At 43.5% G+C, this 27,075-nt stretch overlaps 1 protein-coding gene across 1 annotated transcript in view; it reads right to left on the bottom strand.

Annotated features, from left to right (window-relative positions):
- CDH20 (cadherin 20) overlaps window positions 1-25,380 on the bottom strand; it is a 204,161-nt gene extending 178,781 nt beyond the window's left edge. The window contains exon 1 of the mRNA XM_059409764.1: window positions 25,291-25,380. The gene's annotated coding sequence lies outside the window, so the exon portion shown is untranslated. The remainder of the gene's footprint in view (window positions 1-25,290) is intronic.
- Between the last annotated feature and the right edge of the window lie 1,695 nt (window positions 25,381-27,075).

Here is a 27,075-nt window from a genome sequence, read left to right as displayed (position 1 = left end):
GGAAAGATCAGTTTTGGTTCATCTCTGGGGCCCAGGCTTCGTTTTGACACATTTAACTCTCTTGCTCAGTGTATCCAAATGTTTCTTGTCTCTTTAGAAAGAAACCCCAGGATGGGACAATTTGATTTTTTTTTTTTTTTTTTTAAGTGTAGCATGCCTCAGGGCTTCTCAAGAAAAGAACATAGCTTTAGCACTATTTTTACTTTTACTTTACCCAGATAATCCATGCTCCCCACCCTTATTCAGTGAAGCTAGAGTGAAAAGAAAAATGAGTTCTTAGAAGATTGGTCATGAAAAGGTTCTCATTTATGCCCATGAGGGAAAAGGAAAAGATTTCTAAGCTTGGTACATTTTTCTTTCTTTCTTTCTTTCTTTTTCTGTTTCTGTTTCTTTTCTTTTCTTTCTTCTTTTTTTTCTTCCCCCCTGCTCTCCTGGCTTTTTGTCCCTGCAGCAAGACAAATGAATATAAAGGAAAAATCTACGTCAAAAAAATCTTTGGAAGCTTTGAGCATAATAAATGTTAAATCTTTGGGATAAGGAAAATTGAGTCCCTCTGTAATGCTCTGCAAACTGTATTCTAGGGAATGCAAAAAGCGATGGAACAAGAAAGTCACATTAAAGTCATTTACCAAGTTTGAAGCAGGAACGAAAATCAGATAGTCAGAAATACTTGTATTCAAAGATTTAGAGACTTGTCTGAGAGAGTGGAAATTGATTGTTTAGTTCATAAGGGGTCTAGAGATGTTTCTGAGAAATTGTTTAATGTATGCTCTTGGATTTTAAGAAAGAAAAAGGTGCAGGATCAGCTTTGAATAGTGGTCTCTAGAACATAGAAGGGGTCACTCAGAAAATGTTAAAAAATTGTTCATGGCCAGGGTGCCTGGGTGGCTCAGTGGGTTAAACCACTGCTTTCGGCCCAGGTCATGATCTCAGAGTCCTGGGATCGAGCCCCGCATCGGGCTCTCTGCTCGGCAGGGAGCCTGCTTCCTCCTCTCTCTGTGCCTGCCTCTCTGCCTGCTTGTCATCTCTCTCTGTCAAATAAATAAATAAAATCTTTTAAAAAAAATTGTTCGTGGCCTAGATATTTAGAATAATTAAAAACAGAGGCTTCTAAGTGGTAGGGGAATCAAAAGTCCACCGCGTATACTAAATAATTGGAAATTATTTCCTCGAACACATTTTATGACCAAGACAATCATGTTTACAAAAGCCGACTAAGTGATATGGAAATTTAAGAAAACATGAAATGTAATTTGAAAATTCAAATAGAATCAAGCACCAATATGCTATTACTCATTTCAGAGTCAAAGATGAGGGAGGAATCCAGTGAAGAAAGGGTTGAAAATTTGGGATAGGTCAGGAAATCCAACGATCCATTCATTAAGTCAGAAACAGGCTCTCAACTCCATACCTGCTCTGCCCCAGGTACCACTGATGGCAGAGAGAAGAGAGGGGAAAACCTCACCGGTAGGAGGTTATATTCTAATGGGGGTAGACCATAATAAGCAGCAAGACAAAACAATACAATATTTCAAATACTAAGACATGATACAAAGAAAATAAACCACCACAACAAATGTGTAACAAAATAAGAGATGGAGAGGGACTGGAGATGGGGGGGGACTATGTTTGCTAGAGAGTCAGATAAAGCCGCGTGCAGGAGTTGACATTCGTGCAGAGGCTTGAATGATGGGAAGGCGGGACCCCGGCAGCCATTTGGAGGAAAGTTAGGCAAAAGGAACCACAAGTGTTAAGATCCAGGGATGGCAAGGAGGAAGAAGCTGTTTGAGTGACAGAGAGGCTAGGATGGCTGGAGCCTGGAGAATGGAGTGAAGAGATTAGGAAATGGAGTCAAACCATAGCGCTTGATTTTCTTGTGTTGCAGTAGCCTTGTGATACTGTCTTGAACAAAGAGATGATGATTACCAGTTGGGGATCCTGGGAAAATGATTATTTTTCTCATTAAAAGTCACAGACTCAACTGGCATGCAGTACTTTCATCCTTTGTTTTTTTTCCTTCCTGCCTGGAATATAGACCTAATGCCTGGAAATAGAGCAGCCGTTTTGCAACTATGAGGACAAAAGGCACATAATAAGGATGGCCGAGCAGGAAGCCAGAGAAAATGTGGTTCCTTAACGATTTTGTCAAGCAGCTGTACCAGCCCTGCACTGTCAATCTCTAGACGTTTTGTTACAGGAGAAAAAAAGGAAGCCCTTACTTGTTTAAGGTAAACTGCTTGCATCTCTGGCTCATTTAAGTGTTAGCTTTTAAGCCATTATAACTGGGTTCCTAAGTCGTGAAGCTAAAAGTGTAAGTGGTTACAGACTACATCATGTAGGGTTTATTGCCACAGTAAAGATTTTTGTACTTTTTTCTAATTGCAACGAGAAATCTTTAGAGGGTTTTAAGCAAAGGAGTGATACCATCTAGTTTGTTCTTAGAGAGTATTCCATCTGCTGTGTGTAAATTAGACAGCAGAGAGGCAAGATGGAAGCAGAGGGGATAGTTAGAAGACTGTTGCAAGAGATTATATTGTTCCTTCCATTTTTTTGGCAAGTATTTTGGTATCGTTACAACCTCAAAAATTAGATATTGTAATAGTGTTATTAGCTAGGCTGTTTGACAAGTTCCTAGTGTCTGGGAATATAGGATTGGGGCTACTTGTTGTAGCACACACTTCAAGGACTGACTTGGCAGCAGCACAGGGATACTTGGATGTTTCCTTTTAGCTTCCAGATGTTGAAATGACGAGAGTTAATTCGTGGTTATGTACTCTGTCTCCCTGCCTGATTGAGCTTATCCTCACCATTGTAAATCTCCCACCACCCTATTTTTTTTCTCTTTTTTTTTGTTTCTCTTGCTAGGGATCATTAAAACATTAGCCAGAGCTGTCCACCAAACTAATTGAAGGCCACCAGCCTGAAGGATTGTCCTAATGAAAAACAAGGGACTTAGAAAATTGATCAAATTGGGTTTCTTAACTGCCTGTGAATTGCTATTAGCTTGGGAATTAAAATAAGGACCAAAATAAAAGGATGACATGTACTCAACCCACAGACTAATGATTAGAAAGTTCTCTTTCCCTATCTAGGCTGCAGAGGAAAATAAATATTTTCCTAAGAGATAATCTTCATTTCAGTATTCTGTTATAGCTCAATAGAAGTAAGATTTTATTGAAATAATATTTCATTTATAAGCACCTAATTACACATATCTGATTTTGAGTTGAAGGACATATAATCTGTATGAGAAAAATGTTGAAAAATAAGTAAAAGACATAGGCACAGTAATACTATATAGTGCCCTAAAAGTGTCTTAAAAGAGAAAAGATGGATTGTAGACATTTGCTACACATTGTGGAGATCCAAGAAATAACTCACAATTCTAAAAAGCGTTCATTTTAATTTTAATGAGAGCTGTATTTTCAATGTGTATGAGAAGCCCTTAGTATTTCTTTTGACACTTATATGTAGCATTGCAGGATTCAAGCTGGAGAACTTGGGTTCAAGATGGTCCCTATGGACTTGGGAGAGGTGGGGTCACTCCTCCTGACGGCTTGGGGTATCCCGGGGCCAAGAGTGATTTCCTGCGTGAATCAGGAAACGTGCTCAGAGGATAATAAGTGCCTGGACAGTGTGGCCAGGGCTGGCTACAGGGGGCCAGACTCTCTCTCTTCTCTGCTTTCTGTCTAGTATTACTCTTTTCTCTCCCTGTCAACTGATGCTGTGACCTTTATCTGACTTTTAGCTACATTAATTTATGGGACATTTTGTCCAGTTTGGGGTCCAAATTTATTCATATTTCTGTGCATAAAATCCACTAAAACAGACTTCCACATAAATCTTTATTTTATTTCCGTTATGGGGGTTTGACCATGTGACATCCTCTTCTTCAAGTTGCAAGCCTCCATACTGTCTTTACAGTCTTACAAAATCTGGGCACCATGCTCTGTTAGGATTTTACCAGGATTTTGCTAGCTCAGTTACTAGATGAATGGCAAGTACTATTAGTGACCACCTTGAGCTGTAAGATTTCTTTAAATGGACACATTCAGAAAAAAATGTAATATAAGATGGCTGTTCTTTCTTTTTGTTTGACTCCGAAAATCTAGCTTTAAGTCATTGTTAACTTATCATGTACAAGGCAGGTTTTTGTGGACCCCTGGAGTCCTGATATAACCACAAGGAAGATACTATATTCAATTTTATAAATTTATTCTTTTTTTCTGCTCATATTTTTCTAATGGATATGTAAGTTTTTTTCTGCTTACATTATGTTGTCCTCTTTCTGAAAAAAAAAAAAATGTCATGTTGGTACATGTATTGAAGGCTAAGAGGAGTTAAGATGATTTGAACTTAGGATATTTTATTTCTCATGCTAGCTTCATGAATTAAGTGGAGCCGTGTGGTCTGAAATTAGATAAAACTGAGTTAGCATATTACCAGATTTTAAATACTAGTGCAGTCTCAGTTCAGGAGGACTCTCTCTAGTGACGGTCTGGTTGTGACCTTCATGGGCAAAGTTCCATCCACCCTGGTGTGCCCTGGTCCCAGTCCCAGTTTAGTGCCTGTGTCCCGGCATAGTTTCTTTATAGCACTCCATTTCACTCTGAAAAGTGTCCTGGTTTGGATGACAAATCATATCTTCCCCCTATTTACAGGCAGCATTTTTATCGACAACTAATGTGAAGTTAGAAGTTCTTAAAATGTGTAGGTGACTCAAACCTAGGCTAGGATAGCCAAAGCATGCCAGAATTAAAAACCAAAGACCTTGATAAGCTGGACGGATAAAACAGAAGAGATAAAATGTATTAGGGTTTAATGGGGTATGGTGGAGAGGAAATTACCTTTAGATCCCCAGAAGTAATTGTCTAAGTACACTAGGAAGGGAGTGAGAGACTATGGACTCTGAAAAACAGTCTGAGGGTTTTGAAGGGGTGGGTGGTGGGAGGTCGGGGTACTGGGTGGTGGGTACTATAGAGGGCACGGATTGCATGGAGCACTGGGTGTGATGCAAAAATAATGAATACTGTTATGCTGAAAATAAAAAATATATTAAAAAAAAAAAAAAAGCTGTTCATTCAAAAAAGACCTGGGGATTTTAATTAGCCAGAGGCTTGCATGCTGTTCGGCAAGCATGTGATGTGGCTAATCACACAGCAAGGAAGGTTGTGCGTCTTTTGTTGGAACAGTGTCTGGACCCACACTCTCCAGTAGAACTGTTTGTTGTGATGGAAATGTTCTGTATCTGTGCTGTCCAGTATGGTAGTTACTAGCCACATGTGGCTACAGAGAACCCTGGAGATGTAACTAGTGTGACGGACATCCGAAGGTTTAATTTGGTTTAACTCTCATTAATGTGAGTTTAAAATTAAATAGCCACATGTGGCTAGTGACTCCAGTACTGGACGGTGTGGGTTGACATCAAGAGAGATCTCAGTGGGGTCTGCGGTTGGCAAACTGGGGAATGGCAGTTGAAGGATATTTGATAGGTTGCGTGCTTGCGAGAGATCATTTAATTCAATGGAACAGAATTTTAATGAACATTAAACCAAGTGCAAAGCACTGTGGTAGATGCTACGGGGTATTCAAAAGCAAGTGAGGCCGTCTGTGCAATTATAGATCTTCTAATGTCCTATTGAAACCAACAGGAACACAAGTAAATGAATCATTAGTGCTGGTATTGCAATATAGAGTCCCTATTATGGGTCTCTAGGGGCTGGAGAAGTGAATACCAGCCTATGGGTTTGAGAAGGTTTTGTGGGAGAGGTGGGCTTTGAAGAGTAAGTCAGGCTTGGAGAGATAGAGATCATCATTTAGAGGAGAAAAGGCCCAGGGTTCAGGAAAAGGATAGGATCAGCGAGAAGGAGGTGTACTGGTGCGGATTGCAGCGGGAAGCTGGTGGGAGAGAAAGCCTGTGGCGGAAAAGCCAGTGCGGCTCTAAAGACCTCAGGCTTTGATCTCTGGACAGCTAAAGGAATATTTCTAAGTTGGAAATCGAGGTACCAGACCCTTCTTGTGTCAGAGCACAGGTCTTGGAGGTGACGGGAAGCAAGAGACAGTGGTTCCTGGGGTCACCATGAAGTAGAAGCCATGAGCAGCAGGTGTGCGTGACCAGATCAGAGGCCAACTGGGAGACCACGCTGGCCTTTATCCATTTGAAGAGTCATTCTGTCAAAAGGGATGAGGATTATTCCATGTAACACGAGAGGACTGAGGGTTGCAAACATATGAAGGCAGATTTGCATCAATCAAGTGAGTACATTTCTGATCATGAGAGGTTCTAAAAATAGCACCAGATACTTTGTAAAATGGTCAGTCAGCCCTCAGCCACCTGAAGATTTTGTGCTGGGTTATAGGGAAGCGTCGCACTGGTTTCCGGATTTTGAGATTTCAAGAACTGGTCAAAATAAAGCAATCGAGGGGTTGCAGTGGCTAATTCTTAATTTTGCTAAGTGAGAATATTAATTCTCCCCAAACATCATCAGCTCGTATTCACACCAGTTAAGAAAGTTCACCACAACACTCTCTGCTCCCCAAATAGGAATATTTAAAAATAAAGAATGACCTATTCCCAAGGAAAGACAGCGGCCACCCTGATTTGGCCCTTCACACGTCTCCCCCTCTGATGTGTGCTTTGCATCTCTGAAAACTTTGGCCTCCCTGTAGCCTGGCCAGTGCTAATAAGCAGTGATATTTAAGTTGAAATAATAATTAGTGTTTGTTTAACTCTGATAGGCAGCTAATATGGTCCAGCAGCCAACATAATTACTATTTCTTAAAGGTGGGGGAAAAATCATCATTGTTCAAACAGTACTATGAGAAGCCCCCAGGAATTGGATAGAACAGTTACAGCAATGAGATGGTGGTCCAGGTACAGAATGATGTCATAATTAGTACAACAAATGTCATTTATAAAGCCTCCAGAAATAGAAAAAAAGAGAGACGTACCAGCCACAAACAGTTATCATAGAGGGCAAAACTTTCCATTTCTTTATTATCATAAATCGTGAAGCCTCATTGATGCATATTTTATCACAACACTCTTGCCATATGTGATCTGAAGTTTCCGAGCATATCCCCAGGGACCACAGTTCCTGATATAGATAATCAAGAATTCCTTTTATGCTCCTCTCAACACTGCCACAGCTCAGATTGAAATTAGCATCTTTTACAATGAAATACCAGTTGCTGTCACAAACAGACATGACAGCTGGAGAGAGAGGCCTGTTTATCCAGTGATATCCACGTCTTCAGTTCATTATGGTTTATTAAGATGTGTACTGTAAGCTCCTGAATGGAGAGACATTGAGTTTTTGCACAGTGATTATCATTTGAATAGAGGCATCAAGAAGCTGCTCTCAGATGGGGCTGGGGGGTGAAAAGGTCAAAGATCAAAAAATCACCATAATAAGCATCTGCTTGAAACCCATCATTTATTCTCTGGGAACATGTCTTTCTAAGATGGTGTTTTCTCACTCTCATTGTTTGAAATGTTACTTTCTGATGGAGAACCGTTTGAGAGGAACTTGGTGACCCACATTCAACTTGCTTCCTGTACCTAACTCTGTAACAGGAACTGCTAGATGCTTCTGTGTGTTATCTCATGATGCAGAGTCATGAGGTCAATTTCAGGACACGGGTAGCAGGCATCTATTTTGAAGAAAGGTGTCAAGGTACTTAGCCAAAGCCACACAGCTTACACACAGATGTAAGAATTCCAAACCTGCTGTTTTTTTAAACTATCCCATACCACCTAACATTTTTTTAGTTTTTTAAATTTGGTTTTGCAGTTATCTTTATTGGCTAGTGGTCATAAAGAGGCATGTGGTTCCATTTTCCTCTGATAGTATTTGCGGTCACCATTTATTGTGTGTTTCCTATGTGTTAGGGAAGGTGCACAGTGTTTTATATAGATAATCAAATATAATTCCTTCAAGGTTGACATTATTCCTCTCATTCTTCAAATGAGTGAACTTGCTCAGAGAGACGAAGTAACTTGTCTGGGAATATAAGTAACTAGCTCAGAAACAGGAACAGGGATCTAAAGCTAACCACTCCAAGATCTGCTGGTTAAACCCCCAACCAGTGCACCAGGAGCTAATCTTCAGATGGGGACAGCGACACCCACATCCGCAGAAAGCGGGGTGGGTTATGATGCTGGGACCAGCGGCGGCGGTACTCAGGCTGTCTGGTTCCAGAGATAACACCCTTAACCATCATACGGTACTGCTACGTTGTGTCTCCTGAGATTTGTTAAGGAGCTTGCATTTCACGTCACAGATAAAGTGGAATTACTGACAATGATGTGGTGTTCCCCCAGCCCCCCATCTCCCATTCCCCCATCCTCAGTGCCACCAAACTGAGTGAGTTCATCTAAGCAACAAGATGCTTCCCAGTAGTTAGGAAAAGGGTGGGAGCTGTTCGCATGCTCAAGAGTCCCATTCCTTCTTCCCGGGCACATGGGAAGAGTACATTCCCAGTCTCCCTGCTGTTAGCTTAGGGTCCCATGGCAGGATTCTGGAGTTGATGAAAAGCAGTTGGAAGTGATCTACACCATTTTCGTGACTAACTGTAAAATAGTCCGGGGCAAATAATACATTATATGTTAACAAAAATAATTAAAACAAATTTCTGAAAGACCCACCACACCTTCTGCCTCTCCTTGGCTGACTTCAAGCAAAGATTTCTTCCCCTAGGGGAAGCAGACCCAAGAGATGGACATTTCTGAGTCATTTCTTAGAGGAAAAGCACTCAGAAGGACTGCGTGGGAGGCGATTGCACTGTGATGTGAGCGAGACCTAGACCTCCAGCGTGTGAAAGCTCTGACGTTTGGCATTTTTGTTCTAGCAGCTAGTAGGTGTTACTGTAAGTCCTGGTGAGTAAATGCAGCCCCCTTTCTTTCTCGTGCCAGCACACAACGAGTTCAGTCATCCGCTTATGGTTCCTTTTGGCTGAGCAAGGACTCTTGCTTGGGCTCACCCTCCATTTGCACAACTGCCCTGACACATCCGCCGGAGACCTTGCGAGTCTAGCCCTAGAACCAAGGAGATCACTGAAGAGAATTCAGTCTTGTCAAAAAGTTAGGGGTCTTGCTGGAAGAATCAGAAGGTTTCTAGCAATAATTTCATGCTAGAAATGTAAAGAAAAATGACAAGGGCTTAGAACATAAAGCCAGTAGAAGAGAGAGAAAACCCTAGATTCTTCTGGTATTTCTTAAGACTAGGCAGCAACAGACCTTGCCAAACACCATGAAATGCAGTGGTCATGCTAAGGCACTGTGGCAGGTGGCCATGGAGGTGGAGCACTGTATCGCACTGTCAGGACCAATGGCCTGGGCCCTGGGGTCCAGTTTCAGGTTAGGCAGCTACTGTGTGGCCAGTGGGAGTCACTTCAGCCCTCTGGGTTCAGTCAGTATTCAGGGATTCCTTAATGCCTGTGCCGATCTAATTGGACAAATACTTGAATGGGTTTTATTGGTTGAAACAGCCCTGTTATGGCTCAAGTGTATGTATCTGCCTCGAAATCATATGCTGAAGCCCTAATCCTCCCAGGGTGGCTGTTGAAATAGGGAAGTGATTAAGGTTAAATGAGGTCACAGGTTGGGGCGCCGATCCAATAGGACCAATGTTCCTATAAGAAGAGACACCAGTGCTTGCGCTCCTGCTCTCTCTCTCTCTTCCCTCCCTCCCACCCCAACCTGGCCACACATGCATAATGAAGAGATCAGGTGAGCACACAGTGAGAAGGTGGCCATCTCAGTCCCAGGGGAGACTGCTCCCTAAACACTAGGCAGCCTGATCTTGTACTCGCGGGCTCCAGAACTGTGAGAAAATAAGTTTCTGTTGTTTTAGCCACCCTGTCTGTGCGGTTTTATCTTGGAACCCCTATAGGCTAATGTGCCACCTTTGTCTGTGATTCTCTAGTCATTCATTTAAATCTTCAGCTGCTGTTAGTTTATGGAGAAATGTGCCAGATTACATCGAGGCAAGCCACAGTTGTGAGATTGATCAAAACATCCAATTTTAATAATGTTTATACGCTTCTCTTTCTTTTCTTTTATCATATGCACTTGGCAATTTAGGAGTCTTATATAGTACTCTGGCCTAATTTGGGATGTTGCTGCATTTGGTTTTAGGCTTGGTTTCGAGAGCTACGGCTTGAATCACCGTGTTCTGATTCTCAGTGCAGAGCCTCTAGATGCTGAATTTCTAGATATCCATGGAAAAATAATTGCCATTGTATGGTGTAGGAGTGAATTTCTAAGACATGCATGCTAACAACAGTGGAAAGGGCATACTTCTTTACAAGGCAAAAACAGAATGGAGTCATTATGGAATCTTAGAAGACATTCATTAAGAACTTAAACTCCCTCTAAATTAGCCTATTTCCTGGATAGTTCATATTCATGCATCTCAACCTGGGAAGACATATCCAGAGAATGACAGTATTTTGGGTTCAACTTGCAAATGAGTATTTCAAACTGCTAACAGTTAATGAACTTCTCTAGGTTTTCCTGGGAAAGTGCCCATCTCCAGAACCTAATTCCATCCGTTTGTTTTGGATTTGGGCTGGATTTGCTAGGAGGCAGATGGGGAAAGTCAAACAGAAGATTTTTTTTAGCAGGTAGGGCACAGAGAACAGATTTGCCAAAGTACCACCTGGTGCCTGGAATTCAGAGATGGAGACATGGTTAGTTGTTCTGGTAATTCCTGGGTTTCTCACAGCCAGTCCTAAAGAGTATACATTTCGACTCCTGTCTTCTTCAACCTTTAAAGCACAGCCCACGTGCAATTTAAAAATGAATTTATTTTTCCCAGTGCATCACAAAGCTACACCTAGATTCCAAGGAGCAACCAAAATGTAATTATTCACATTTTTAAAAAGCTGACCACTTCCCCCTTTCCTGCACATTGAAGCTTTACAGCTCCCTCCTAACACCCTTCCGAACTTCCCTTGTTCCTTTCTGAATTCTCGTTGTGCTCGTGTGCTCCTCTCCTTCCACCTTTGCAGCCCCTCATCTTTCTGTGGTTGCATAGGTAAGACAACCACCTGACAGGAGGTCAGCCTTAGAACAGTCCTAGCACGGAGCTGACACTCAGGAATGTTTCGGGAGTAAAGCACTGGCGTTGATGAGCCCCTACTTTTGAGAGGGGGGAAGCTCCGTGACATAGGAAAGGAGCGCATTCCTTTTCTGCTTTGAAGAAGTTATGACTCAGTTGAGGAAATACACCCCTGAGCCAACCACCATCTCTGGGAGAAACACCATCAAACATGGTGCCCAAAAGTAGGTTATTACGCGGAGAACAGCAGAAGCTTGGGGGTGGGCAGAGAAATCTATGGCTAATTGTTTGAGGTCTCATCCAGGAAGAGATGTTTTGAATCATCTTTTGGGGAAAAGGATCAGCGATGGTTCCAGAGAAATGTGATTTCCTCAAGAAGTGGGAGTGACATGAGCAAGACTGTGGTAGAAACAGTTCCTAAGAGTGGTCGAGTAAGGAAAGCGACTTAATTGGCAGGGAAAGTCCGTACTTCCATTTAAAAACATTTGTTGAGATCTAAAATGTCCCAAGTAGACCAAAATAGTATGGAATCAGTTGCAGCCAGGAGAAGGGTGGTTGGCAGATGGTGCTGAAAACATGAAATAGCACATGTGAAACTAATTTGCAAAGACAAGGCTCTATTCATTCACCCAGCAGGTAATCCTTATTGCTCTTCATCGGCTAATGAAACTATATTGGGTTCTTTAAATGAATGGAACACTGGAGGTAGGACAATTGATAATAAATTGGTCTAAAACACATGATGAATTTTAAGAAAACAAAGCAACATGTCCATTGAAAAGGAAGAAGAGTGTTGTCTATGAATTTCTCAAAATCTTTAAAGAGCTGCATAGGGAGTTCCCCCTCCTAAATTATATTGAGAAAACTCAGATGATCCTGGAGGGAGGCCATATGAGAAGAGGGTTGAGAACAGATAAGACACAGTGTGTCTGCTCCAAGGAAAATCATTATTTCAAGTGTATTGACAGCGTCTCATCTCCTTAATTATAGCTTTGTTGACAGCTATCCACTTTGCATGCATAGAATCCTTTTGAAACAATTCATACTTCATTTTGCCTGGAAACCAGGGAATTGTTTAAGAGAGGTGGCATTTTGTTTTTGTGAATCTGATAGTGGTAAACAAATCTGGAACATTAGGTCTGGAGTCGTGGTATTGGGGCAGAAATTTCCTAGGTTAATCTTCTCTGCACCTCCCCCCTTTCATTGACCTCTGACTCATAAATTTACACTGTCACAAGAGCCATCAGGGAACAAAGAGCAAAGGCACATCCAGTGGCCCTTTGGGTTATCTGATATACCCAGCAGAAGGTGAGCCTCACACTAATCTGGGGGATGTGGCCCACGGGCACCCCAGGACAAGTAGGAAGGAGCTGAGCTAAGAGAGGAGGAGGGGGACCAAGAGAAGTTGTCAGGCTTGGGCATCTGGACTTCACTTATGAAACTCGTTTTCCTAAAAACTGAATTGCTGGATAGCATACCTGTACTCAACTCAAAAGGCCCCAAACACTTCCTTAGTCAACTGTAAATGATTTCAGACCATTAACAATTTCACATAATCCTGATTCTGTTCTCTCAATTAGTGTGGATAATGATCATTGAATTAAGCTATGCAGTTAACCGCCTATCTGCCTAGATTCCCCCTTTTGGCCAACCCTCAAAGAAAAATGTGTGTGTCAAACTTGCATTTTATTTTAGTATTTTTGTGTTCCTTAAAAAATTCTACTTATACTCATAAATAAACAATACTTGTCAGAAGCTACGCTTTTCAATTTTTTAAAAAACAATTTTTTTCTGGGCTCCTTCCATAAATTGTTTATTGTTCAATATGGCTGTGACTTTTCAATGCAGTTACTTATTTTTGATGCCTTCAATTTGGTTTAAATATTTCCTTTTCCGAGCACCAAATGTATGAAAGATTTCTTTTTATTTCCAAATGCAAGAGTTCTCTTTGGTATCTTCCATAGGACATGAATAATGGTGGGGTTGGATGGGAGAGAGAAGGTAGAAGATCCCTTTAACTTAAAGGTTACATATCATAAGGAAACTTCTAATAGTGGCACATTTCCTCCCTCCCTTATTGTGATAAATAAGACTGTGCCTTAGTGGTTATTCTTTTTCTCCACTCGACATCGCTAACTCCTGCCCCATTTATTCAGATCCCTTAGCCAGTGATGACTTCTTCTTCTTCTTCTTTTTTCAGAGAGAGGGGAGAGGGTCAGAGGGAGAAGCAGACATCCTGCTGCGGAGGGAGCCTGATGTGGGACTTGATTCTGGTACTCCAGGATCATGACCTGAGCCAAAGGCAGTTGCTAAGCCAACTGAGCTACACAGGCACCCTAGCCAGTGACTTCTAAAGGTGTCATGACTTAAAGGCAACAACGTTCTTAGAACCACGAATGAGGGTAGAAGTTGATGCCATATTTGACACACATTGATTCAAGAACCTGGGAAGTCTGGCATCAAGGTACTAGCAGTGGCACTTGCCTGGTACGTTCCTCAGTGTTCATAGGACATTCCTGGTTTATTCCTTCTGAATCTCCTGGATAACCCATCAGGTCCTACATTCTGGGCAGCTCAAGTGTGATCCTGGATGTGCCTTCCTGGTTTCGTACTCTGTGCTCTCCACTGCTTTGAGTTGTACACATGTTTCCTGTGACTCATGTTCATTTAAGAGACATCTTTGCTCTTGATTTAGAATATTTCCCACCATGGAGTACATTGAGAACATTCTTTTTATAAAGGTTTCCCCCTATGGAATAACATAAAAACCTGGGGGAAATTGTGAATAAAGCTTCAGTGCACTAACTAATCTCTGTTCCACTTCACAAAGTCTTAGGAACGTTGTTCAGGTCATAGTTTGACATGGTGGAATGGTACCCTGGTGAGGGACTGTTACAGTATGAGGCCCAGCAGGTAGTTCTTTTAGACATGTGCTGGGTGCTCTGTGAACATACATTTCATTAACAACAGGTGACCGACCCCTACCATGGACAGAGGGAGAACTCCGTGAGCCACAGGGCTTGGCGAAGCCTTCTGCCTTTTGACAAAAGAGCCGCCTGCAGAAAGCCGCTTTGGATGCCATCTTCAGTCTTATGATAGGTGCTCGGGCCCTTTCGTACGACTGCCTTTATGCTTTGCAAAAATGACCAACCTAGAATTACGGGCTTCATTGCACCTTGCAATGATTGTAAGCACCAAGCCGGCAATAAGTTTAGAAAGAGAATGCTGAACTGTGTTTGAAATCCTGGGCTGATTCTTGTCTGGAGTGGCGGGTGTGAAGCAGCTCTCCCTGAAAATAGGACGTGGCCAGATGCAACCTGCAAAGTTGAAGCTCCCTTCACGAAATCAGTCACAGTTAGGCCGAATCCAGTGCTGTGTGGCAGAAGAGTTTAGAGCTTTTCATCAGCATTTTGACAGTGAAATAATAAAGGTATAGAAAGTAGTTTTAAAAATCAGTTTGGTTTTACAAAGTAGCCAGTAAGATAACCATAAACAGAAGAAATCCAACAAGATGGTTAGGATCAGAAGAGAACACAATCTCTAATGATATAACTGTCTAAAAAACCTGACCGTGACAATTTCCTAAATCTGTGGAAATCCAAGTTATCAGTCTTGTTCTCATACTAGTACTTATAGCCCGGAGGCCTGGGTTCTAATTCTTTCATTTACAGAATGGTATCTAAAATGCTTTTCCCAAGTCTTTCTTCTATAGATGTTAAAAACAAAAAAAATCCTAAAAACCTTGTTTTGCTCATTTACTTAAAGTCAACTCATAGCAATTTGCACTGTTTGAAGGGGGCAATATCATGGATAATAGAAAATAGCAAATAATTTTTGAAACGTTGTATTTGAGTCTTTGGAAAATGTTTTAGGTATTTGCATTTAAATAGCCATATGTCTCAAACTCTAGAAATTGCCAGCATTTCGAGCAAAATAGTGTATTCTTGCTGAAAGGATGAAGGAGTATGCTGTGTATTTGTAAAGCAGACTTTGTAAGTCGGGACTGACTTGGTTTCACATAGTAAGGCTAGAATTAGTAGCTGTGTAACCTTGGATCAATTATTTAACTTCTGTTTGACTCAGTTTCTTCAGTTATGAAGTGGTGATGATACCAGTTCTTATTTTAGGGGGTTCCTTTCAGGAAAAGATGGGATAAGATGCGGGTACATTGGGACGCCTGGGTGGCTCAGTTGGTTAGGCAGCTGCCTTTGGCTCAGGTCATGATCCCAGCGTCCTGGGATCAAGTCCCACATGGGGCTCCTTGCTCAGCAGGGAGCCTGCTTCTCCCTCTGCCTCTGCCTGCCATTCTGTCTGCCTGTGCTCGCTCTTTCCCCCTCTCTCTCTCTGATAAATAGATAAAATCTTTAAAAGAAAAAAAAAGATGGGGATACATTGCACACAAGGCTTGGCACACAGGAGACAATTCTTACTCTACATGATGATACATGGTAAGATTCTCTCACCTGCTCATTGTTATTTTACTTACCCCTATAACTCTAGATATGTGGGGTAGAGGAAACACAGATCTTGCTTTTATTAACAGAATTACACGGAGTAGTTTATAAGGTCCATAATAGCCTGTAAGAGAGAGTTCCTGGGGCACCTGGGTGGCACAGTTGGCTAAATGTCTGACTCTTGGTTTCAGCGTGGGTTGTGACCTCAGGGTCACGAGACCAAGCTCCTTGTTTGGGCACTGGGCTCATCCCAGAGTCTGCTTGGGATTCTCTCTCTCCCTCCCTCTGCCTCTGCCTCTTCCCCTTGCACTCACACATGCTCTCTCTGTCTCTCTCTCAAAGCAAACAAACAAATAAAGAGTCTCTGTACACCGAGAGCTAGAAAGTACCCTGGAGACTGTCTGGTACATTCTCCTCTCTGTTTGGGCTCAGACTCCCATAGGCCAGTCATCTGCATCTTCCCCCTCTGCTGACTGAGAGCTCACTTCGCCCTAGGGGAGCCCATTCCAACGTAGGACAGTCAGTTCATTAAGAAACTTGTCATGGTGCTGGAGTAAAGTTTGCTTCTCTATAGTTTCCATTCGAGGGGCCTGGCTCAGGTGTCCATGCAATTCAGAATAAGTTGCATTTCTATTTTTCGTGAAGATATTCCAGATACTTGAAGATGATTGTTATGTCTGTCTATTTCTGTGTCGGGTCAGCCATTTTGTAGACTTTCAACGATTTCTCTCACCTCAAAGATATGCTTGTGAGCCCTTCATAGGCCAGTGGATATATTCTACAGATGGGACTCAGGCAGAGTTTGAGGAGCAGAGCAGAATGGGACAGCTCGGGTGCACCCTGACCAAGACAAAGAAAAGCCAGGGAAGGGCTGTGACCGAGCAGTGTGAGTTTGAGTGCCAGCTCTGCCTCTTCTTAGCTGACAGAGGCTGTGGGCCTGTCCCTCAGCCTTCACATTGTCTGTTTTCCTCATAGGCATTTGTTCGTGTGACAATTCGTCTCCTCAGGTGCAACCCATCTCACCAACCGTTTTGATCCCATTTCTTCTTTGAACATATCACCTTTCCCTTCTTGCTTCATTACATTTATAACTATGATCGGCACACTGGTACGGGCGCATCCACTAATTAAAGTAAAATGTAAAACGTACCAAGTCCAACAGAGGCCTACAATAGAGCATTCGAAACCTATACGAGGTTATCCATAATGTCATCCATTTATTAAAGACGTATTATTAGGCATTGACTGTGTCACGCGGCTAGCATAACTATGCAAATTATCTTATTATTTGGGAAATGGATGACGTACCTTTAAATTGAAAACACGTGTGTTTGATAAGTAATGCATGGACATTAAACTTCTTCTCTGGTGGCAGTTCTCTGTCTGGGGTAATTTCACTTGCCAGGAGACATGTCACAATGTCCAGAGACATTTTTGGTGTGCACAGTTGGGGGGAAGGAAGCTACTGGAATCTAGCAGGTAGACAAGCAGCTAAGTATCTTACAACGCACAGATCAGCTCCTTTCTTACCTGTCCAATAAAGAATTTATAATTATCTGGCCCCAAATACCAGGGTAGAAGTTATAAAACCCTGCTCTAAGGGCGCCTGGGTGGCTCAGTCGGGTGTGTCTAACTCTTAATTTCCGCTCAGGTCATGGTCTCAGGGTCACGAGATGGCACCCCATATCTCAGGGAGTCTGCCTGAGATTCTGCCCCACTCTCTCTGCCTTTCCCCATCCCACACATACTCTCTCTCTCTCTCATAGATAAATCTTTAACAAACAAACAAACAAACAAACAAACAAAACAACCCTGCTCTGGGGGAGGTGGTAGAAATGTACAGTGAGTACACTTTCAAACTGTAGAGTCCTAGGTTTGAAATCTGCCCTCAGTGACCCCCTAACCTTGGACTTCAGGGTTTGCAGATGCAAAACAAAGATGGGAGCAGTGCTGTCTTCACCGAGGGGACTAAGGATGTCATGCCTGTGAAGCACTCCACGTAGTGTCTGGCACGGAGGCGAGGACTGAATACGTGGTGGTTATTTTTATTGTTCTGTCTGCTTTCTCTCTGAATACTACGCATTTTAATGGACACAGGCGAGCTACTGTATACATAGATGTATCCAAAGAAAGGGATAGCACTTCTATATCATAAAGAAATCTGTTGTTTTCCTGTGTTTAAAGAAACGACCCTCAGCAACTTGATCTCCAAATGTTCACCAGCCCGTGAATCAGATGATCTGTGCTTAGCCGCCTGATGCATTCCACTGAGATGCTGGACTGCCAAGTGGACTAATTTTTTAATGACTACTTGAGGATTTTATTTCCAAATACCAGTATGCCTCCCATTTTTAGACAGACATAAATGTTCCCAGTGTTATGGAGATGAGAGCACAGGGGAGGGGAAAAGGTAAATAAAACTGTAACACTTCAAAACTACAATGTGGATGAAAATGTACTTTGACCGCTAGATACTTTTTGCTTTAAATACAGTCGGTAGTGATGTTAGTGATAGCACAAAAAATGTTTAATATTTATTGGTAAGATGAACATCCTTGGGAGGTTCTTGCCAGTTGGTGCAAATTATGGGCACAGATTTAGATTCTTATTTAATATCTAAAAATGCACACAAGACCCGTGCTTTCCAGTGTGGCTGCTTTTTTCAGTGATGGGATGACAGTGCCTCTGCAAAGTCATACTCCAGACGAGACCTTGGATGCAGGGAATGGAGGGAACTGAAGAAGAGAGCCCTGGGAACTTGTATTGTCTTTGCATTAGAAAACGAAGACAAGGCGACCTTTGGGCCTGTGTGAGGGTGGGCACAGAGAGGGCTGTAATGTCCCGGTGGTTTTTCCCTGACCTGAAAGGCTGGCAAGTAGGTGATAATGTGTACTGTACGGGTTATTCAAAACATCTGCATGGAAGAAGATTTAAATACAGAGACTGAGTGTTTACTTCCATCTGTTCTGATACTTCTATCAGAGCGCTAATAATCTTTCAAATTAAAAGACATGTATTTGGTTGCCTTTAGAAATTACTTCTAAATGAAATTCCTTTAGCCAATTTCTAATTAAATTGCTGAATTACTTCCGTTGGCTTTAAAAAACAAATTATGGGAAGTTCATCGATTATTCATGATATATACAAATTAACCACATATTAGGGCTTGATACGGGATTCAAAGACTTTGACTTTATACAATAAAATAAAGTGATAATGAGTATGATATGAAATCTTCACCGTGCCTTTGGGAAAATAGTATGCGTACAATAGTTTTAACTGCAGATTTTTATAAATACATTTAAAATACGTATGTATGTTCAGGTGCACACTTAAAATGTCTCTCCAGCAATTTGTAGCAACTACTCTTTCCAAAGCTGTATTGTAATTTGTTGGTGGAAAGTGGAAACCCAAGTGTGGTTCCATACAAAGATATCCGCTAGAGAACAAGAAAGCTGTGCTGTTCATTTTTTTTTTTTAAGATTTTATTTATTTATTTGACAGAGATCACAATTAGGCAGAGAGGCAGGCAGACAGAGAGAGAGAGAGAGAGAGAGAGAAGGAAGCAGGCTCCCTGCTGAGCAGAGAGCCGGATATGGGGCTCGATCCCAGGACTCTGGGATCATGACCTGAGCTGAAGGCAGAGGCTTTAACCCACTGAGCCACCCAGGCGCCCCTGTGCTGTTCATTTTCTCATGCTATTTCGACCACAACCTTAACTCGAATCCTAGTAAACAACTCTCTCTGGGAACAAGGGGTAATTGAATCTTCATGCTAATTCTATCCTGGTCTTCTCTTGACTGCTAGCTCCCAATTATGCCAACATATTACACTATGTACTATTCTCTAGGAAAACACTAAGACCACCTTGTTTGTTCAACTAAGGTCAGACCTAAAAGGAAAACAGAAAGACCAGGCTGATGATTTACCTATAATGGACATTTTAGTTCCTTGTGGGCACCTGCTTTTTTTTTAAGGTTCACTTAGGTTATTTTAGTTATAAATCAGGTGCAAGAACAGGTAAGTGTAAGCGTATTGGTCACAAGTAATTCCAGTGTGCATTTCTGTCCTCCTGCCAGATGCTGAACACAGTGTTACAGGTGCGTGGTCAGCTTTGACCATTTGGCCATACTTCAGACAAACTCCAGTGACAACCGGAAGTAACCATTGCCATGGAGTGGAATAATTATTCTATTAATAACCCTTTAATTAGCTGATAGAAGATGGAACATGCAGCCATGTAGTCATAATTGGTCTAGTGAATCCTCGGTGCTTCAAGGGTAGAATTTGTGTGACTACTTGTTGGGAATAATAACCATTTGGTGAAGTGTCATGTTCCTCCTGAAGAGTTAATGTGTATTTTTAATAACATACACGCGTAAACACGATCAGTATTTAGGTAAAACTCGAAAACATGCCAAAACAAATGGAAAGCCTTCGAAGTTTTTCCTCTTTTCTTACCTTCCTCCTCTCCACAGCAGAAGGAACATTACGAATGAATGAACACCAGTAATGATTCTTATTATTGTCACAGGCATATCTTGCCAATTTAGAGAAATAATTTAAAGTAACAAAGACCAGGTATTTTACGTAAAATATTAAGAATTCATCGAACTTGACAGTTCCATTAATTCTCTTATATTTTCCTTCTAAAAAATGAAATCATCCCATATTTATTGAGAATCTACTGTGTGTAAGATTCCAACGAGGAGCTATAGAACTATACAGAAATATTTCTTCCATGCAAGATACCTCCTTGCTGTCAACATGGTCAAGGTGTTAGTTGGAAGAGGGGCCAAGCTTTTAATTAGATAGTTAACCATTCTTATACATAAAAAGAATGCCACTTTCAAAAGGCAGTGCTCTGTGATGTATTTGACATTTGTACTTTGCAGGACATGACCTGCCCTTACTGCTTTGGAAGAAGAAATGAGTAGTATTGTTATAACTTTACTTTGCATATTTTAAAAAGATAGACCAGTTTATAGCTTTCCTTACTCTTTTAGTGTAGTTATTAACTGATGTATTCCCATACCGAATGGGCTCTCTTTTATGATTCCTTAAAAAAAAAAATTGCATATACCTTGAGGGGAATTGGACCGTTTGCATTGCACTTGAGTAATGCTTTGAGTTGAATATTTTTAGGGTTCTAAAATTAAGTTAATCCATATGTAATTAGGAACGTTCTTAACTAGACAGTCCTGGTTAGCAGGAGATTGGCAGGTTATTCTGAAAAACTATTTAGCAAACCATGAATAGCAATTAAATGAGAAAAGACTAAATTTCTCTTTAAAATGGGTTGTTGCCACAATTTAATGTGGCGATAGGATTTTCTATTTTTAATTGCTGTAGATAGTGCGTTTCATAAAGTATTTTGTCGTCTGAAATCTAGATAGTTCCATAATTTCGCACCACTTATGCTTTTTAACACTCAGTAAGTAATTCTGCCTTTGCAATCCCTTTTTATTCATGATGGGTAGAAGAAACTGAAGGTTGGTAAAGGTAGTTCTGTACCTCTTTAGCAAACTGAGATCAAATGCATATCTTGGAGAAATGAAGTATTTCTTTTCATGGGACTTTATGACCTCATGTAATTTAGCATGCTTACTTTATAACATAGTGCTTTTATCCACAGAACAATTATATTTAACGTTGATACTTAAAGATGTTCTTTTCTTTTTTTTTCATTCGAACAATGAGAACTTTGCTCCATATTCCATATCAATATGAGGATTCAGGGACACTTTAAACCTGATGCATAGATAACATCATTCTTCCTTCCCACCCCTGATACCAAGTACTTAATGCTCTCCACAGTCTCTCACTCATTTCTTATTTGCAGAAGTCATTTTGAAAGGAATTTATGACGGTGCCATCTTTTAGTAAATAACAATAAGTCACAGTCTACTGCCTATAATAACTAGATGCTCGGCTGCTTAAAATCACCTTTATCACTTAAAATATGTTTTCTTTTGTCTCTAAATTAGTGTGAAAATACAGAGGAGGCTATTTCTTCAATTAAATGTAAAAGATTAATCACTAGGCAATTTGTTTTATAATAGAAAATAATTAAATGTCAAAAATGGAATGTTTACTTCTTAAACTTTAAATGCCTCTAAAAAAAAGTGTCGGAAGCACAAAAATTTAGTTCTATTTGCATATTTTTTGATTGAGCTGCTACTAACTGCTTCACCTAACTGAAGTCTAGTAACTGACGCCCAGGTCACCTAATGCATTCATTCCTACTGTCTTCCTCAGACTGGTTTTAGAAGATGCCATATTTAGTCCATAACCAGAGTAGAACCTGGAGGGGAAGAAATGGCAGCAGTGGGTCACAGATGCAGTGTCCCCAGTGTTCTGGGGATATGAATATTGCTTTTCTTTTCTTTTTTCTTTTTTTTTTTTTTTTAACACTAACTAGGATTTCCAGAGTACCATCCCAGGGAAACAAGTGAAGATAAAAGTGATGTGTTACTTTTCTATTTCTCCCTTGCTCGTATTTTTGCTGCTCTGCACTACTGATTCCAACAGCACTAGATCAGAATGAACAATTAACTGTCTAATTATTCTAGTCACAGCAGCCCACAATGAAATCTTTATTCCGTGTTTACAGCAATCTTTGGCAGAGGCTGTCTTGCTGTTTCTAAACTAAGAAGAACTGCCCTTTGGCTCCTCTGGGCATCAGCTGCCTTGGTTTCAGCCTCGGATGCCAATAATCAGACTTCTTTTTCTTCCAAAGTGGACATTTTTTTTAGGGTGAAAAGACCTATTCTCATCACCCCCCCATATATTCTGGCTGATTTATGTTCTGGCCCCTGCAGCTCTTCCTTCCGTATCTCTTTACATTTTTCCTCTCTCCATAGAGCACCAGCAGGCGAAACCCCATTTTAAGTCCAAAATTGTAAAAAATGCTTAAGCAAACAGTGCTCACTACTATGAGGGGAGGAAAAGTACAACAACTGGTTTATGGGTAGAGGGAAGTCAAGGAAATCCCCTCTGCTTTTCTAAACTGCTCATTTTCGAGCTCAAAAGGCATTCAATAACTTCTCCACCAGGGGAAAACATACCCACTTTTCAGTGGCTCTCTTGATTACTTCCAACTATTTACTTAAATTCACCACCAGCTGCACGTCTTTGAGAAGCTTCAGAACTTGGGGAATATTTACAAATATGTAAGGGGCTGAGAGAGTACGCCTGGATCTCTTTGAAACAGCAAGACAAAACTATTCTACTCTACAGTCGGGGATAGAGAAATGACCACCAATCCAAAGGCAAGAGAAAGGCAGTACCTTAACGGAAGGGAGGAGGAAAAAGCACCTTGGTTAGCCCTCTTTGGACTGATGGAGTGTCTTTCCTGAATCTGGGAGCAGATGATAGCCACTGCTAGGTCCGCTGCCCTACACTGCTCAATTGCCCCCTGCCCCCCGATCATTTCCCTGCTCTGTGAGGGTGATGGCATCTTTTTTCCCATTCCAGTCTCCAAACCCTATGTGATGGTTCCCCTAACAACCCTTGGGTCTGGCCTCTCAGCCCCCAGCACTTAGCCCATTCGCATTGCCTTTCCTGTGAGAACTGGGTCATAAAATTTTACAGGGGAGAAAGGTAGAAGGAGGCGTTTCGGTAGTATCAACACTGATTAAATTCCCGGGCAACTCTCCCCAAATGAAAGATAATTTTTCTACAAGTATGCACAAGAATGTCAAGAATGCTAAGTCATTTTTATGTTTGTACTTTCCTTTTCCATTTTAATTTTACACTGCCACATGGCACACATGCTAAAAATGTGTCTCCGTAACCTGCAGTGTAGCAAACTTTTCACAAAACATTCAAATCTCGTATTTTATAGACTGTCCTTTCCCAGGATGCTCCAAGCGTTTTTTGGGGATGTGAAATTAGATCATCTCACGACAAATGTCCTATTAGAAAGGCATGGCTACTCGTGCATTGGCAAATAGAGAAAATCAGAAGCACGGGAAAGGAAAGGTCACACCAAAGTCAGCGGCGACAGCCTTAAGTAGACTCTGAGAGCTTGGTTTGCCAATTTATACTACTTCCCACTTGCTCTTCATTTGTCTCTCTGCTCTGGCAGAAAGGGATACGGCCAGTGAAGAGGCTTGACCTCATCTCCTGTACTTGGCTTAGCTCTGACACGCTGTTCTCCCCACACTCTTGCCCTGTTTTCTCCATCATCAGCTGGCCAGCTCTCACCAGGGGCCAAGCCAAGAGGAGGCAAGCGCAGGTGCCCTTGTGGCTGCCTCCAGTGTTGGGAACCGAAGCCTGCCCCTGCCAGGTCACATGCCCAGTGGGGCTGCGAGGGTCACCCGAAGATAAAAATTAATTCCCAGATTGTATAAATACAAGAAAGGAGAAAGCTGGGTCATGGACGGAGTTCACAATTGGCACTGACTCCACTGCTCCCCAGCCCCAGATAAGGCTGAGGAAGGCGAGCTGATGGAAGTCCATCTCTAGCATGGGCGCAGTCACAGTATACAATTGCGACTTTTTGTTTCTGTGTTTTTAAGTCGCTCCGATTCCTTAGCTGTGTCTCTGACACCACCACGGTATTTCCTTTGATGGGAGGACATCAGAGACTAGCAGGGAGCAGGGGACATTTTATTTGGGGAGGGGCAGACTCAGTTTCCAGGCGACCTATTAACAGAAGACAAAATACTTCCTGGCGGTTGTGCCAGTAACAACAGCAGCAATAGTAATAGTAATGACAATGACAATAATAAAGGCACAGTGAAGCCTGAATCCACCAGGATCCAACCCCTCCGCCCCACCCCCAGGTGTTGTGCTGCCAGCCCTCTGTCTCTGCCAGGTCTCAGCACACAGAAAAGGGCTCTGGCAGTGCCTCCAGGCTGCCCTCCAGGTTCCATCCCCCACCCCCGCGCCCCCGAGGTGGATAGCCAGGCCGAGTCTCCTGCTTCAGCCCAAGTCCAGCCCCCAGTCTCTCCTGTTGCTAAGGGCGGGCTGGGACTCAGCGTTTGCGTTTCTTGGACGCATCTGCAACTTTCACCCTATCCGACCTCCTAGCAGCCTCCTCTCCCCAGCTCTCACCCCACGGCCACCACGGCGGGCAAATCCCAAACACCCCGAGCGCAATAAAGAGCTTTCCCTGGGAGTGTCGGGCCCGGAGACAGGAAATCCGGGGAGTTGGCGATGTCCGGCAGGTGGCGGGGACCCGAGTCACCACCACATTCTCCTCCCACCGCTGAGCTCGAGCGGGGGCGCGGCGAGGGCTGCGACCGGCCCCGCAGGCGTCCGAGCCTCCCCGGAGCCTTGCTCTCCGGTCCCCCTTCCCGGGGCGCATCCCCGAGTTGGGGACGCAGCCAGCTCTCGCCCATCGGCAGCCAGACGGAGGCGCCGCCGCCCTCGGGGAAACGAGGGCGAAGCCGGGTCCAAGCGCCCCCGCGAGCCGCGCTCTTGGGTCCTCGGTCCCCACGTCCCCGCGCGCGCAGCCCCCGCCACCGGCGCTCAGCGTCCTCCGTCCGCCCCGCTGCGCCCCAGCTCCCTGCCCCCGGGAAGCAGCTCCCCAGCCCGGGCGGCTCCTTCACGTCCCCTTCCCCCAAAGTCCGAGGAAGTCCAACTCCGAGCGGCCCGCAGGCTTGCCGCGGCGGCGGGGACCTGCGGAGAGAGCATGGCGCGGAGAGGGACAGAGCGCCGCGCCGGGGGGCTGCTGCCCGGAGAGAGCGGGCACCGGCTCCCTGCGCCTCCAGCTTCCGGAGCCTGGGGACAAACGCGCGGGTCCCCACCCGAGCACTCCCCTTTACCTGGCACGGCCGGCGACTCTCCGGGGACGTTCGGTCCGGACTCCTTCGGGGCGGGCGTCCAGGTCACATCGCTGCCAACCCCGCCGGGCGGCAGGTGTCCCGCTGCGTCCCTTCGCCTCCGCTTGCGACGTGCCCCCGCCCCCCACCCCCCTACCCCCTGTATCAAAAGTGTCACAGCTTTTCTGCCTTCGGATCTTTCGCAAAGTCTCCGCGCGGTCGCCAGGAGTTGGGCTGCAATGCCAGGCGCGCCAACCCCGCGGATGCCCTGCCCCGCCCTCCCGCGGCCCCCTGCGCTCGGCCCGGCCGGGGAGAAGAGCCGCCTCGTCGCGGTCACCGTCCCCGGAGCGCGGCGCGCGGTCCGCCTCCCCTCCCTCGCGCCTTCCCTAGCCCGAGTGGCTGCCGCCTGTCTGTGCCGCGGGTCCTCATTCCCCTGCTCATGAATATTCTGACAGAGGCTAATGCCGTGGAAGTAAATTGAATTAGCCAATTGGTGCCAGGAATGTGCGCTCCTTCCTTCTGAGGAGCTGTCTGGAACCCCACCAGATGAAAGCAATTAGAGTCCGGTTGGCACCCTGTGGTTCAGAGCAGTGAGGGGCAAAATGGGTTAATTCTTTAAATGCAGTTTAGATACCACATTTACATGTTTAAACCCCTCTATTGGCTGAGAGAGTAAGGGAGTGTTGAGAAGGAGCCAGGGGGAAGGAGGTAGGAAGTCCTGGGGGCAGAGGGGAGGGTGTCGACCCCCAAACTCCCCCGAAGTCGAAGCGACTTACTCTGCATAGATTCCGGATTCCGGAAGAGGTAGTTAATGAGAACTGGAAAAGATAGGCAAACGGGATCAGAAAGGAGATGAATTTCGACCTGGGTTTAACCTTGACCTTGAGGATTCCACAGACATAATTTTCAGGAGCAGGAGTGGGGAGAGATGGTAGACGGAGAGGAAAACCTCTATCATTTACTTTTAAGAATTTCTCCGAATGCTGTCATTTACTGTCTTTGTCCTCGTAGCAAAACCATAGGGTTCTAAACCTTTGGGTGAGGCAGAGATGGGGCAGAGTTCCCTGCAGGACAGCGTTTTCCGAGGAGGAAGCTGAGGCCATCCTCAGGTGAGGGGAGCCTTCTGAATGACACAGTAACTATGACAAGGCCGTTCCAGAAGGCAATTTCTGACTATAGTCCAAACTTTTTGGCTGTGGGGCCAGACAAAGTCGACAGGAGTGACAGCCTCTCCTTTGTCCTGCCTCCTACCCTCCAGTGCCAAGTTCTTCAGAAGTTACTGACTACATTTACTGACTACTGGCTAGATTTAATCCGTGGGACTCCCTCTGTTCCCCTTTCCGCATCCACATCTCTCTCTTTCTTTAAAGTCTTCAGGTGGGGGCACCTCGGTGGCTCAGTGGGTGAAGCCCCTGCCTTTGGCCCAGGTCAGGATCTCACGGTCCTGGGATGGAGCCCTGTGTTGGGCTCTCTGCTCAGCAGGGGGCCCGCTTCCCCCCCCCCTCTCTCTGCCTGCCTCTCTGCCTACTTGTGATCTCTCTCTCTCTCTCTGCCAAATAAATAAATCAAAACTTAAAAAAATTTAAAGTCTTCAGGTGGATTGCTTCTAGGATTTTTTAAAATAATATTAAAATACTTAAAATATTTAATAATATAAATATTTAATAATATTTTTCAAATATTATTTGACAGACAGAGATCTGTCAAATGGGCAGAGAGGTAGGCAGAGGGGTAGGCAGAGAGAGAGAAGGAAACAGGTTCCCTGCTGAGCAGAGACCCAGATGCGGG

This window comes from Mustela nigripes, chromosome 8 (genome assembly GCF_022355385.1).
Source record: "Mustela nigripes isolate SB6536 chromosome 8, MUSNIG.SB6536, whole genome shotgun sequence".
Taxonomy (NCBI): domain Eukaryota; kingdom Metazoa; phylum Chordata; class Mammalia; order Carnivora; family Mustelidae; genus Mustela; species Mustela nigripes.
The sequence above is the reverse complement of the archived record's forward strand: the minus strand, read 5'-3'. Positions and strand labels throughout refer to the sequence as shown.